Source organism: Triticum aestivum, chromosome 5D (genome assembly GCF_018294505.1).
Source record: "Triticum aestivum cultivar Chinese Spring chromosome 5D, IWGSC CS RefSeq v2.1, whole genome shotgun sequence".
Classification (NCBI taxonomy): domain Eukaryota; kingdom Viridiplantae; phylum Streptophyta; class Magnoliopsida; order Poales; family Poaceae; genus Triticum; species Triticum aestivum.
In genome coordinates this window covers 492,744,579-492,761,003 of record NC_057808.1, presented here as the reverse complement: position 1 = coordinate 492,761,003, position 16,425 = coordinate 492,744,579, and the positions used below count along the sequence as shown (strand labels likewise).

At 45.9% G+C, this 16,425-nt stretch overlaps 1 pseudogene; it reads right to left on the bottom strand.

Moving 5' to 3' along the window:
* Window positions 1-1,916: 1,916 nt before the first annotated feature.
* On the bottom strand, window positions 1,917-2,063 carry LOC123126392 (uncharacterized; annotated as a pseudogene).
* Between the last annotated feature and the right edge of the window lie 14,362 nt (window positions 2,064-16,425).

The following is a 16,425-nucleotide window of genomic DNA, read 5'->3' as shown; positions in this document are numbered from 1 at the left end:
ATGCCGTTGGGCCCGGGCATCTTAAGCTTCATGTACCTGTAATGAGGTATAGCTTGGAAGCGTGTAAATGCCTCTCGCCCCAAGAGGGCGTGATATCCGCTGTTGAAAGGGGCCACTTGGAAGGATATCTCTTCGGACCGATAATTCTCCGGCGTGCCGAATACCACATCAAGTGTGATTTTTCCCGCGCACCACGTCTCCCGACTAGGAATGATTCCTCAGAAGGTTGTGCTGCTTTGCTCGATGCGGCTCCTGTCTACTTCCATTTTATGGAGTGTGTCCTCATAGATGAGGTTTAGTCCGCTGCCGCCGTCCATGAGAACCTTGGTGAGCCGAAAGCCGTCCACGATTGGACTGAGGACCAAGGCGGCTGGTGCTCGGACAGTCCTGTATTTTGGTTTGTCACCAGCATTAAAAGTTATGGCCGTGTCGTTCCAAGGGTTTATTGCTGCGATTTGGCAGACTTCGACGAGTTTGCGGAGTGCCCTTTTGCGCCTATTGTTTGAAGCAAATGTCTCGAAGACCGTCAATACTTTGAGGTTGTCGTCTTCTGGGGGGTGTTGTTCTGGGGTATTCTTGGTGAGGATACACTACAAAAAAATACAATTCCGTGATGATACGTGTTTGTCACAGTAGGTCACGTTTTCTGTCATGCATGTACATCCATGACAAATTTATGACAGAATCAAGATAGTCATACCTGTGCTGTCGTAGAAGTCTTCCATGACATTACCAAAATTATCATCACGGAAGTGTCCACTTCCATGACGATAAATCGCGCGTCACAGAAGTGCTTTCGTCAAGGGTGACCGACACGTGACATCCACCGTAACGGAACGCCGTTAAGCTATCGGTCCGGTTTTGGATCCGATAATCCGTTAACAGCCCGGACCAATGGGGATTTTCCATGTGTAAAATCATCATTGGCCGGAGGAAACACGTGTTGCCTCACCGTTGGGACATATGTCATCCACTCATTGGACAGGAGGCGCCTATAATAGGTCGACACGTGGCACGGCCCAACAGTGGCCCATTCCGGTGAAAAAGGCCGGCCCAGTAAAAAATAGCAGGCCGGCCCATATAAGGCCTACTTGTGTCAGGTCCATTTAAGCCCACGGCCCATACGAGATGTGCCAATTCGGCCCGTCAACGGCCTATTAAAGATTTGACACCATTGCAGCCCATCGTCAGTTCGACCCGTTAACAACCCGCTATATATTTGGGCTCAATATCGGCCCGATGAGATCTCGGCCTGTTAACAGCCCATTCAGTGGATGGGCCAATTTTCATGATGTACATCTTTCGGCCTTTTAGCGACCCATTTAAATGTTGGGCTAATTTCTGGCCTGGTGTGTCTTTCAGCCTGTTGACGGCCCATAAATCAGTTGGGCCATTTGTAGTCGGACCTGAGTTTCGGCCTTTTAGCGACCCATTTAAGTGTTGGGCCAATTTCCGGCCCGACGTGTCTTTCAGCCTGGTGACGGCCCATATATCTGTTGGGCCATTTTGTAGTCGGACTTGAGTTTTGGCCTTTTAGCGACCCATTTAAGTGTTGGGCCAATTCCCGGCCCTATGTGCCTTTCAACCTGTTAACGGACCATAAATGAGTTGGGCCATTTGTAGTCGGACCTGAGTTTTGGCCTTTTAACGGTCCATGCCCTTCATGGTCCAATACCAGCCTGGTTTCTCTTTCAGCATGCTAAAGGCACACAACACAGTTGGGCCATTTACAATACGACCTGACTTTCGGCCTCTTAGTGGCCCATGCTCTTCATGGTCCTGTACAAGCCCGCTGTCTCTTTCGGCCTCCTAAAGGCCCACAGTATAGTTGGGCCATATGTAGCCCGAACTTAGTAACGGCCCGGCGTTTGCAGAGGAGTGGAAGGAAGTGCTGCATTCAAACATGGAGAGCATGTTCTCGAAACTAAGGAGCCGAGAGTACAATTCGGCTACGTTGATCAGTTCGGTGCGATCCTTGCAGTGCAGATGGAAGAGACAAACGATATGTAGTAGAAGTCAAGTCACGCAAGGATGTAGGACACCATGTCTTCGTCATCCAGAGGTTTTCTTGCGAAAACCATCTCATTGCCAAGCGCCTTCACGGGCCTGATGTATGCGTTGATGGTTGCGGTCCCCTTCTTGGTGGTGGAGAGGGAAATCCACGTGTTCACGACACGTGCTCCCGTCTGGGAGGAGAACATCTCCCCGATCGCAGTACATGATGCGGCTGTCGTGGTGCAATGGGCAACCTGAATCATCACATGAGGTGATATGGAATTGAAGATAAAATTCAATGCATGGGAGTCTTGTGTGCCTGTGCGGTCTTGTATGTCGGGTTTGGCACATCAGTAGGCTTGCCGTTCTTGTCGGCGAGCTTAGGTTCAGGAAACTAGTGCCCGGGGTCGAGATACGCAATGAGCTGGGCGCCTCGGATGATGGATATGGCCTGCGCACGCCACACTAGACAATTCCTGCAATGAAGCTTGTCAGTGATGGGGATGAGCGATGGTGCGATAGCGGAAGAGTTGGAGCTGGAGCTAGCCATGGACACTAGTGCAGAACCGGGCTTTAGCGCCGGTTCGTAAGGGCCTTTAGTGCCGGTTCTGCAACCGGCACTAAAGAGTGGAGACTAAAGGCCCCCCCTTTACTACCGGTTCGGCACGAACCGACGCTAAAGTGCCACCACGTGGCACGAGCCAGGCCCGGGTGCTGGTAGACCATTAGTACCGGTTGGTAGCACCAACCGGAACTAAATGTTTGGGGGGGGTTTGGTTTTAATTTTTATTTTTCCATTAATTTTGTGTTTTCCATTTAATTCTTTTTTGTTTGCTGGTATTTTACGATACTACATATTGTACACGTTATGCATGTATATAAATAGATTTTCTCGTAGAACCGATCATATATATATATATATAATCGAATGTCTCACAACCATCATTAATTATTCACACATACACATGTATATATATATAATTTCTCCTACATGTTGCCTTGGTGCCTTCGGAGCACGATGACAAGTGGTTCATGGGGGCGGTAGCGGGTAATAGTATTCTCCTTTGGGATCTATGACCTGGTCGAGCGAAAATCCCGCTATTTCCTCTTGAAGTGCTCGTATGCGCTCTGTTGATAGGAGCTGGTCCCGCACCTCTTTGAACTGTTAAGAAGGAGATCAATATGCATGTGTATTAGTTGTGTGACTAGATATCGACAATCATGTAAGATTTGTGAATAGTGTTCTGGCAAACGTACCCAGTCCTGTCTATCAGATCTGCTCCTTTCGGATGCCATCATGCGAATGTTCTCGCAAACGTAGTATGCACACACTTCAGTCCCCGGCGCCTGCTTCAGGGCCTTTACGAGAATAGAATTTAATCAGATAATTATTAATCAAGCATGTTAATTAATTAATGGTATTGAAACAAGAATTAAAGAGATGGTAGCTAGCTAGCTAGTACTACTTAATTACTTACCTTGGGTCGATACCAACATAGCTTTTGTCGCCATTTTCCTGGAGTCACCTTGATGTACTTTGCCCAAGCCCTGCCCGCCGGCAAAGAAAATTAATAAAGGGGTTATTAAAAATAGTTCATATCAGGAAATGAAGAACTAAATAGGCCGAGATATAGTTAATAATGATTGAAATAACCTGTCGACTATCCCCTTCACGATGCTGTAGTCACTATCTTTTTTAAGTAGTGAGTCCAGTACTTCAACTTTTCCTTCGTCAACTTTAATGTCTAACAAGATCCAGTGGAAGCTGCATGCGCATACGTTTGCATGTATAAATTAAGCGGGCATGTGCATAACACTAATCAACTATAACCCTAAACCCTATACACTTATTAACATCTAGCTAGTAAGCAAAAACAGAATTTGTAGTACAAGACAGTGTGACTCACTCGAAGTTGTAAGGAAGTAGTATATCTTCATTGCTATTGAGGCGCTTCAAGAACTCTACCATGTTTTTCTCTACATCTTGTCTACACCATTCCAATTTCCATGTGTATTCATTAACGGTATTTGGGTCAATGAACCCAATGCCATAGCGTCCAGCTTTTTTCATTTCATACATCTTCATCCTGCATAATACCACAGAAAAGAATATATAGTGAGGATATATAATTACAGGTAATTAATGATCAATCAATGAGCACTAGAGCTAGCTTGAGACTTAAATTACAGAAAGAAATCACTTACAGACAATAGCAACTGACGATAGATTTGTCGAGTGCATCTTGATTGAATAACTGAAATAGTTCTGAATACTCAACGGACAGAGCTTTCTTATTGAAGTAATGATCTTCCTCGACTTGCACCATGAGGGACTCTCGATTGGAAATCTTGGTAATTTTCATGTACCAATCATGCAATTCATACATTCTCGTTGGGAGGTTCTTGACCTCCTCGGGCTCGACCAAAGGTTGGCCCCGGACATATTTCCGTTTTATTTCCTCCTCTCTAAGCGGAGACATGGGCTCGATATCGAGGAGTTGTCCAACAGTGATGTTGAGCATTTCAGCCTGCATTATATGCTCCTCGGTTATTACCACATCGCCCAGCTCGGGAACGTAAACGGTTTGCCCACAATAATATTGGGCGCGCGTACTCTCATGTGTTGTTGGCACAACAAGCGGGGGGGGGGGTCGATTGCGCCGCCTGTTCTCCCAGCTGGGGAACGGTTTTCCCGCATTTTTTGACAGCTGCTTGTTGGCTCGAGCTCGAGCTCGCTTCTTTCTGTAGTCGTGCTCGATGTGCCTTCCTGATTTGGCGCTCATAGTCTGAGTCAACAGGCTTGGGAGCTGGTGGTCTAGCCATACGAATGAAGTGGTCAATCTTTTCCTCAGGCACTTTCTCCCTCGGCGGCGTTGCCGGTTTCGGTCGAAAATGAGCGTCCACTTCGGCCCGCACTATTGCATCGTTTTGCTCCTCGGTCATGTCGTAAGGCCTCTGAGGAAGAGGAGCGAGGCTGCTTGGACCATATTTATATCGCTTGTCTCCGCCTGTACTTTCTGTACTACCTCGACTCGTACCGCTACGCACCATAGCTGCGGCGTGTCTCTTCTGCGATTGCTTAGGCGGCGGAGACGGCTGACGTGGCTTAGTTGGAGCAGGAGGAGTGGCCTGACGCTGTGCCGGACTTGAAGCAGGAGGTGTGGCCTGACACGGTGTCGGACTTGAAGCAGGAGGTGTGGCCTGACGCTGTGCCGGACTTGAAGCAGGAGGTGTGGCCTGACACGGTGTCAGACTTGAAACAGGAGGAGTGGCCTGACGCTGTGCCGGACTTGAAGCAGGAGTCTGCTCACGCGTTCGTGGACTTGGAGGAGCGGGAGTCTGCTGACACGGTGGCGGACTTCGAGGAGGAGTCGGCAGACGCGGTGTCGGTGGACTTCGAAAGATGATGCAATCCTTTCTCCATAGGATGATACGATGTATGGCCTCTCCCAGTGTGTGCTCGTCGTCACCTCCAGGAATGTCAAGATCTAGCCCCGAATATGGGTCCACCACCTCATCAACCAAGACACGAGCATAGCCCTCTGGAATCGGGGCGCAATGGAAGGTTGCTTCGGGGGTAATTGTAAAAGCAACGGCGTCCGCCACCTTCATGGATATGTTCTTCATTTTGAAGTGTAGCTCACAGTTAGTGTTCTCTATGATGTCATCCACAGGGTATGTATCCAGCAGTGCGTCGCCCGGGGCGGAACCAACGCTGCTTCTCGGCATGGATGGGACGGTGCTATCCAATGCTGGATGATCATCCGCTTGCTGCTGCCGCTGCTGAGACCCCCTTTCCTGGCTAAGTGAGTCGATCTGCTGCTGCTGCTGGAATTTGAGTGCCAAGTCCGCGTGCCTTGCTTCTAGGCCTTGAAGGCGTTCCGCGTCCTGCTTCCTCTGCTCCTCCTCCAGCTTCCTCTTCTTCTCCTCCTCCATCTTCTTTCTTGCACGGGTCCTGTAGTCGTCGTTCCATTCCGAAAAGCCCTCATACCAGGGAATAACGCCCTTGCCTCGTGTTCTTCCCGGGTGTTCAGGATTTCCCAGGGCGCGCGTAAGCTCGTCGTTCTCTCTGTTGGGCGTGAACACCCCCTTTCGAGCATCTTCTATTGCGTCAAGTAACTTTTGTTCTGCTCCTTTTAGACTTGCCTTCTTCGAAACCAGGCCTGTCTTCGGGTCCAACGCCCCCCATGCGCATAGAACCAAGTTCTGCACCTGGGGGGCCAGCTCCTAGTAACCGGAGTGACCCCTGCATCCTCCATCTCTTGCTCAGACTTATCCCACTTAGGCATTGCCACCGCGTAGCCACCTGGACCCAGCCTATGGAACTGCGTCTTTTTTGCGGCATTGGCCTTGTTTTTTCTCGACCGTTCCTTAGATAATTCTGATTCCTTGAATTTCACGAAAGCGGGCCAGTGTTCTCTTTGCTTCTCCAGTGTTCCCTTGAATTCTGGAGTCTTCCTTTCTGCAGCGAGGTAGTTGGCCCATACAGTTTTCTTGTGGGTGTTGAATGCAATTGCCATCTTCTTAAGAGCAGCGTCCTTGACTTTCTGCACATCTGCATCAGTGAAATAATCTGGTAGGGTGAAATGTTCCATCAGAGATTCCCAAAGCTTTTGTTTTGCTCTGTCGTCGACCCAAGTAACATCTGGGCGTTTAGTTTTTGGCTCTTTCCATTCTTGAATGGAGATCGGGAGTTGGTCCTTCACAAGAACTCCGCACTGACGAACGAACTTGTTCGCAATGTTCTTAGGCGTGAGGGGTTCGCCACTAGCTTTGATGGAATCGATGTTGTACTTTACACCCTCCTTCAACTTTTTGCCCGGGCCGCGCTTTGTCCTGCTGTCTGTAGAAGCAGATTTGCTCGATCCGGAGGGCTGAAAGAAGAAAGATCGATTCGTTAATATATCTTCAAATAAAAAAACATGTGATGATCACTAGATGCCTGCTTATATAAATATACCTCGCCGGTAGTCTTTGTTATTTCAAGATCAACATTGTATTCGTCATCATAATCATTGTCTGCGTCATCATAATCATAATCATAGTTCATGACTTCATCAGCTCGGTCGTCGAGATCGAATATCTTATCATCACCCTCCCCGGTATTGTTCAGATATTGGGAGCCGTCATTTGCTTCATTCAGATCATCTGGCCTGCTAGGGCTGCGTATGATCTCGAACAGGGCCTCTTCTCCCTCTCTGCCGGTATTGTCCGCCATAGCTTTTATTTAACTAATACAGAAGAAATATAAAACAATTTAGTATTCAAATTACAATGCATGGATGCAATCAATAAGGAAAAACTGAATCATATAGTACATAATATGCATCGTCTCGAATAATATATAATCTCGAATACATCGTCTCGAATAATATATAATCTCGAATACATCACTGGCTAGGTAGCTAATAAAGATCGAATACTATAGAAGAATCTAGGCCACTCGCGGTTCCTGGGGCGCGGGCGGTGGACACCCAAAGACAAGGAACCATCACAGGATCATATCTCCGGTCATCTGCCCAAAGAACCTGCCAGGTATTGGAGAACCTGACGTCCATAGCAGCCATGTAGCGATGGACGTGCTCGTCCTCCTCCCTGACACGACGACGCACCACCTCCGGCGGGGCCGACTCCCTCTGCACCGAATGTGGCCCACGCGAACGCCACCAAAGGAGATCAGGGTCGACGACGGGACCCGAGGCCGGGTTCCTCACCAAGCGGCGCGCCCCTCCAGGTAGCACCTCCCAGTGCCAGCCCGGCGGAGCCCAATCCCGGACATGGGTCAGCCGGACGTCGTCGCGAATGGGTCGACGGCGAGGATGCGGGCCGGGCATCGTCGAGAACAAATACTATATGCCCGCAAAAAGTAACATTTTTTAAATGATTGGATTGTGATAACTAAAGTTCTATATGCAAATTCTAACAATTTGACATTAATCTAATTCATCTAACTAAAACTAATTCTAAAATTTCTAACATTTCTATATATATAACTAACATTTCTATAACATTTCTAATATTTCTATAACTAAAAAAAAGAAAATTGCTAACATTTCTATAAATATTTCTATAACTTAAAAACAGAAAATTTATAACATTTCTATATAACTAACATTTCTAATATTTCTATAACTAAAAAACAGAAAAATTTCTAACATTTCTATAACTAAAAAACAGAAAAAAAATTCTAACATTTCTATAATATTTCTATAACTAAAAAACAGAAAAATTTCTAACATTTCTATAAATATTTGTGTGTGGACATGGCGGCCGGGGCAGGCGCTCACCGGCGAGGCGAGGCGACGGGGACGGCGACGGGCGGCGATGACGTGGATGGCGACGATGGGGACGGGGACGGGGCGGCGACGACGGGGACGGGGACGGCCGGGGCGGCGACGACGGGACGGGGCGGCGACGGGGGCGTCGACGAGGGGTGGCGACGGGGGGCGGCGGGCGACGGGGTAGAGGAGAAGAAGCAGATGAAAACTGATGAAATTTGTAAGTCCTGCTTATATAGGATGGGCCTTTAGTACCGGTTGGAGCCACCAACCGGTACTAAAGGTCACATTTGGCCAGCCCAAGCGGCGGGAAGCGCACACCTTTAGTACCGGGTGGTGGCACCAACCGGTACTAAAGACCCCCCTTTAGTACCGGTTGGAGCCACGACCCGGTACTAAAGGGGTGCGGTGGCGCAGGTGCGGTGCGGGCAGGTTTAGTCCCACCTCGCTAGCCGAAGGGCGCCCGCACCTGCTTATAAGCCCCGTCGCGGCAGCTGTCTCGAGCTCCTCTCTATTGCAGGCCTTCTGGGCCTACCTGTTTGTGCTGCCCTGTGGGCCTATTGGGCCTTTGCGGGCCTGCATCCTGGCCCAACAACAGGTTGGGTTTCTAGTCGTATGCAGGCCGCTTTGGCCCAGTAGGCGGGCTTTTTTATTTTCTTATTTTTTTGCTTTCTTTATTTTGTTTTATTTATTTTTGAGTTGTTTTTTGCTGTATTTAGAGTTTCTTTGTGAATATTTTTGCTTTAGGTACAAAAAATTACAAACTTTCTATTAGTGCCGGTAGTTTACAAATTTGAATAGTTTACATTTTGAATTATTTGAAATTTGTGTGAATCACTAGTTTGTGAATAACTTAACTTTGAAAATAGATTTTTCAGTGATTCTTTTTTCTTATGTTTAATATTAGTGTGTTTTATCATTATATTCAATTTGGTAATGCTTAGGTTATTTAAAAAATGAAATGCCTTTGTAACGGATGAGTTTTCGTCCGAAACCCTGATACTTCGAAAGAGATTGTCCATTTTGTACACGAAGTGCATCCAGTTTTTGCGGTAACCCTCTCTACTTTTTTGCACATGCTATGTGGGTGAAATTATGATACCATGCCAACTTTCAACCTTTTCTGAGTTCATTTGAAATGCTTTTCAATTTCAGGGTCATTTAGCTGAAAAAATCAGTAAATGCATGAAAGAATTTGTTTGCACATAAAATTTCTTCGCGTTTCAAATGCCAAAACACATAACTACCCTAACTATTACAGAGATTCCCTCCTGGGTGTGAAACACAGAAGAAAGTGATGATAGTGAAGCCGATCACTTCCCAGATCTTTGGGTGTGAAACTTTTTCTTCGCGTGTGTCCCTTTGCGCCGTAGCCATGGAAAATCTTCATCATTTAACTGGATGCTCGGGTCAATATTCACTGTGAATGGAGCAATTTCATCAAACTTTTCATAATCTTCTGACATGTCTGTCTTGTCATCCACTCCCACGATGTTTCTCTTCCCAGAAAGAACTATGTGGCGCTTTGGCTCATCGTATGATGCATTCGCTTCCTTATCTTTTCTTTTTCTCGGCTTGGTAGACATATCCTTCACATAGAAAACCTGTGCCACATCATTAGCTAGGACGAATGGTTCGTCTGCATACGCAAGATTGTTGAGATCCACTGTTGTCATTCCATACTGCGGGTCTTCCGTTACCCCATATCGTGTCATATTGACCCATTTGCACCGAAACAAAGGGACCTTCAAACCACGTCCATAGTCAAGTTCCCATATCTCCTCTATGTAACCATAATATGTTTCCTTTCCCGTCTTGGTTGTTGCATCAAAGCGGACACCACTGTTTTGGTTGGTGCTCTTCTTATCTTGGGCGATCGTGTAAAATGTATTACCATTTATCTCGTACCCTTTGAAAGTCATTATATTCGAAGATGGTAACTGGGACAGCGAGTACAGGTCATCTTCAATAGAGGCGTCATGCATGGTACGTGTCTGCAACCAGCCGGCGAAACTCCTGGTTTGTTCACGTGTAATCCAGTCATCAGACCGCTCCGGGTGTTTGGAGCGTAGAAAATTCTTGTGTTCGTCCATATACGGAGCCACCAAGGCGGAATTCTGTATAACTGTGTAGTGTGCTTCAGTGAGAGAATGTCCGTCCATACATATTTTTTGATTCCCTCCTAGCGTGCCTTTTCCATCCAGTCTGCCCTTATGCCGCGATTCAGGAACACCAATCGGCTTAAGGTCAGGAATAAAGTCAATACAAAACTCAATGACCTCCTCATTTTCATGGCCCTTGGAGATGCTTCCTTCTGGCCTAGCACGGTTATGAACATATTTCTTTAAGACTCCCATGAACCTCTCAAAGGGGAACATATTGTGTAGAAATACAGGACCCAAAACGTTAATCTCTTCGCATAGGTGAACTAGGACGTGCGTCATGATGTTGAAGAAGGATGGTGGGAACACCAACTCGAAACTGACAAGACATTGCACCAAATCATTCTCTAACCTTGGTATGATTTCTGGATCGATTACCTTCTGAGAGATTGCATTGAGGAATGCACATAGCTTCACAATGGCTAATCGAACGTTATCCGGTAGAAGCCCCCTCAATGCAACCGGAAGCAGTTGCGTCATAATCACGTGGCAGTCATGAGACTTTAGGTTCTGGAACTTTTTCTCTGCCATGTTTATTATTCCCTTTATATTCGACGAGAAGCCAGACGGTACCTTAATACTGAGCAGGCATTCAAAGAAGATTTCCTTCTCTTCTTTGGTAAGAGCGTAGCTGGCATGACCCTGATGTATGCCGTCTTTTCCATGCATACGTTGCTGGTCCTCCCGTGCCTCAGGTGTATCTTTTGTCTTCCCATACACGCCCAAGAAGCCAAGCAGGGTCACGCAAAGATTCTTCGTCACGTGCATCACGTCGATTGCAGAGCGGACCTCTAGATCTTTCCAATAGGGCAGGTCCCAAAATATAGATTTCTTCTTCCACATGGGTGCGCGTCCGTCAGCGTCATTCGGAACAGGTTGTCCGCCAGGACCCTTTCCAAAGACTACCTTCAAATCCTTGACCATATCATGTACATCAGCACCAGTACGGTGGCGAGGCTTCGTCCGGTGATCCGCCTCACCTTTGAAATGCTTGCCTTTCTTTCTTACGGGATGCCTGCTCGGAAGAAATCGACGATGTCCCAGGTACACATTCTTCCTACAATTGTCCAAATATATACTGTCGGTATCATCCAAACAGTGCGTGCATGCGCGGTATCCCTTGTTTGTCTGTCCTGAAAGGTTACTGAGAGCAGGCCAATCATTGATGGTCACGAACAGCAAGGCCTTTAGGTCAAATTCTTCCCCCATGTGCTCATCCCACGCACGTACACCTGTTCCATTCCACAACTGTAAGAGTTCTTCAACTAATGGCCTTAGGTACACATCAATGTCGTTGCCGGGTTGCTTAGGGCCTTGGATGAGCACTGGCATCATAATGAACTTCCGCTTCATGCACAACCAAGGAGGAAGGTTATACAAACATAGAGTCACAGGCCAGGTGCTATGGTTGCTGCTCTGCTCCCCAAAAGGATTAATGCCATCTGCGCTTAGACCAAACCATACGTTCCTTGCGTCATCTGCAAACTCCTTCCCGTACTTTCTCTCAATTTTTCTCCACTGCGACCCGTCAGCGGGTACTCTCAACTTTCCGTCTTTCTTACGGTCTTCTCTGTGCCATCGCATCGCCTTGGCATGCTCTTTGTTTTGGAACAAACGTTTCAACCGTGGTATTATAGGAGCATACCACATCACCTTGGCAGGAATCTTCTTCCTGGGGCGCTCGCCCTCGACATCACCAGGGTCATCGCGCCTGATCTTATAGCGCAATGCACCGCATACCGGGCAAGCGTTCAAATCCTCGTACTCACCGCGGTAGAGGATGCAGTCATTAGGGCATGCATGTATCTTCTGCACCTCTAACCCTAGAGGGCAGACAGCCTTCTTTGCTTCGTACGTACTCTCGGGCAATTCGTTGTCCTTTGGAAGCATATTCTTTATCATTACCAGCAACTTTCCAAATCCCTTGTCAGATACACCATTCTCTGCCTTCCATTGCAGCAATTCCAGTGTGGTGCCCAACTTTTTCTTGTCAGCTTCGCAATTCGGGTACAACAATTTCTTGTGATCCTCTAACATGCGCTGCAACTTCTTCTTCTCCAAATCACTTGCGCAGTTTCTCTTTGCATCGGCAATGGCCCGACCTAGATCATCAGCGGGCTCATCTAATGCCTCTTCTTCAGCTTCTTCCCGCATTGCCAGCTCAGCTTCTTCCCCCATTGTTGTATCATCGTATTCAGGGAACCCATGGCCAGGATAGCTGTCGTCGTCCTCTTCTTCTTCATTGTCTTCCATCATAACCCCTCTTTCTCCGTGCTTGGTCCAAACATTATAGTGGGGCATGAAACCGGACTTAAACAGGTGGACGTGAATGGTTCTTGACGTAGAGTAATTGTGATCATTCTTACAGACTAAACATGGACAAGGCATAAAACCATCCGCCCGCTTGTTTGCCTCAGCCGCATGCAGAAAAGTTTGCACGCCATTAATGAACTCGGGAGAGCATCGGTCATCGTACATCCATTGTCGGCTCATCTTCATTACACAACACCGAATAGACCAAATTAATACAAGTTCATACATAAAGTTCATACAAGACTTAAATTCAACAAACAAATAACTCTCTAACTAAAGAATTTAAATGCAACAACAAATGCGATCAAGATCGCAACTAAGATAACAATTGATCCAACAGCATAATGATACCAAGCCTCACTATCAATGGCATATTTTCTAATCTTTCTAATCTTCAAGCGCATTTTCTCCATCTTGATCTTGTGATCATCGACGACATCGGCAACATGCAACTCCAATTCCATCTTCTCCCCCTCAATTCTTTTCAATTTTTCTTTCAAATACTCGTTTTCTCTTTCAACTAAATTTAACCTCTCGACAATAGGGTCGGTTGGAATTTCCGGTTCACAAACCTCCTAGACAAAAATATCTATGTCAACTTGATGGGCATTATTTTTCATAAACACGAAATGCAACAACTAGTTTTAAAAGAGAATATACCACATCCGAATCATAACAAGGACGAGGGCCGACGGGGACGGATATCAAAACCATGGCACTATGTATAACAAACAACGTACGGGTAAGATAATTATACGAGTAACTATATATCCAAATCACACAAACATCAATTTGGTAATGTAAAACATTCATGAACAAGAGGCTCACCACAAGGTGGTGCCGGCGACGGAACGGTGCGGGCGATCGACTGTGGTTACGACGGAGATTTAGAAGGCACTAAGTAAACCACACCTACATATGCAAACTAGGTGTTAGTTTTGACCACAAATTGCATATAAATCAAATACTAGCACATATATTTTCTACCAAATTACTAAACTCATAAATTAATCACTATACAAAGCATTGCAAGAGCTAATCTAGCAATGAGAGATGAAAGGACAAAGTTGCTAACCTTTGTGATCATTTGAATGGATGGGGGCCTTCAAATCTTTACAAATTTTGGGCAAAATGTGTGATGAGCTCGAGAGGAAGAGGGGAAGAACAGGGAGGAAAGGGGAAAGGGGAAGAACAGAGCGAGCTCGGGTGGACGAAGGGTTTATGTAGGACGACCTTTAGCACCGGTTCGTGCCATGAACCGGTACTAAAGGTGCTGGAGGGGCCCCGGACTGACAACATCCTGCCACCACTCACTTTAGTACCGGTCCGTGGCACGAACCGGTGCTAAAGGTCGGCCACGAACCGGTACTAATGAAAGCGGCTGGCTAGCCGTTGGAACCGGCACTAATGCACACATTAGTGTCGGCTCAAAAGCAAACCGGCACTAATGTGCTTGACATTTGACCCTTTTTCTACTAGTGGGAGAAGAGGATGTGCGAGAGGAACTAGCTCTAATACTATAAAAGACGGCGTGAAGTCTATGCCTTGGCAGGGACACCGTTGCGTGTTTATATACGTAATAGAATACAAGATACTCCCTCTGTAAACTAACTAGTGATCTAAACGCTCTTATATTAGTTTACAGAGGGAGTACATCAGTAGTTTAGGTTGTTACATGATTGATCCTCACGCTATGATCTATACATAGGAAGATAAGGGCATATGTACAGTGGTTGATAAGATAGCCGTATCTTAAGGTCTGCATGTGATTTGGAGACGATAATAAAAACATGTCTATAATGGGTTATCTTTTAGCATTATTTACAATAACTAGCTATTTCTAAAAACATGGTGAGACATATTATGCTAAGAGATAAACTCTTAAATAAGGGAAGACAAGCCTTTTCTTATAAATTCTCTCTCCTCCACCTCAGCATTTATCCTACATGGCACTCGTAAGATAACACCATTTGAAGACTGGCGTTTTGGCACACGGGAGCGCGCGCTCCTAGTTTTTAAAATGTGTTTTAAACGTATTTTGAAATGTCAAAAGATCCAAAAAAATTGGCGCGTACATCTCGATATTGTACATGTTCACAAAGTTGTTTCGCGAAAAACCGACAGGTTATGTGTCGCGTGTGAAAAAGACAAAATCCGTTGTTAAAAAGTGCTTTTTACAAGACATCTTTTTGTCTTTTCACACAAGCCATAAAAAATGGTTTTCTTCAAAACTTGACGTGCACACATATAATATGTAGATGTATGCGTTAAATTTTTGTTTGGTATTTTTTTCACACTTTGAAATATTTTTTCCGGTGGCAACAGCGTGCTCCCATGTGCAAAAGCGAATTTTTTGCATTGTACATGCCGTAAGGATCAATTTTTTTTTTACACCGAGATAAGGATCAATCCTAACTATCTAACCATCAGATTACAACACGCATGCGCTCACCCTTATACACAACATACGGTTTGGTGTATATAAACCATATATTGTGCACAATGCTTTCTAACACAACTGAACCACGTACTGGAACTTGCTGCGAGAGGGTAGGTGACGTGCGTTGGTGTCAACAGAGAATTCTTTGATCTTGAATGTAATTTTACTTCGTGGCTAGTATTTCATTGCGCAAAGGCTAACTGTTTTTTTTTCAGTTTTGCCAGGTCGATGTGTACGTGGCTTGTATTACGATCCTTATGATATAAATGAGACACGTATTACCATGCAAGAAAAAAAACGGAGACAAAAATGTACATGCAATTGCGAATTCAGGCGTGAGCGTACTTGGTGTTTTTTGACCGTCTTTGTTTTACTACGACGTCACTGGTAAGAGTAGACCGGCTGGTAAAAAAATCACTGGCTGTACGTAGCTGGATTCCTGGACCACTAACAGTAACAGTACCACGAGCCTACGGTATTAAAACAGAGCAGAAAGTCGTCTCCATTTAAATCATCTACCGTAAGCAGCGTATCCGGCTCTTCAACGTTGTACTATCACAGACCATAACACCACAGATGCCCGAATCCTGATACAGTAGTACCTCCTCTATACTCTACCATTTTTCTGCCGTGTTTCATCCATACGTTTGAAATGAAATCAGCTGGCATTTTCTTCTCTGATTCTCTCCAGCAGCCGATAAAAACTGAACACAATGCAGTACTAGTACCTACGATTCAACGAGCTCCCAGGTCCTCAGCAGATCGGTGCACAAAGATAAGTTAAAATTCACGTGGACGGTCATTGTTTTGTTCGGATCAAGGCAGAAGTCGCGTGCCCTGGAATCGAAGGTGCCTGTCATTTTGCTCTATATCTTGTCTCGTAGAACATGAAGCCGCATATGGGTGTCCGTGTCACTCCAAAGCACAATGAAAACTACGGGTTTTTGCATGATTGACCCTGCAAACCTGGGGGGAAGGGGGCTGCATGTACCTTGCTTAGAGTCCAAGATTATATTAAAGATTCAGTTTGGGGGGTTGCCGGAATTGTAAATTGATCAACTTGCTGGAGGAGTTTGAAATTGAATACCGAACTATCGCTGTTCGAAGTTCTAGTAGCTGACACTGGAAGTCAAGAATATCGAATCCGCCGAAAGCGCTGATTCTGAACTTGTGTGCTGCATTTACGAATCAGAGTATGACAATGAGAGCATGCATTTACATTTCGAGCCGAAACCCA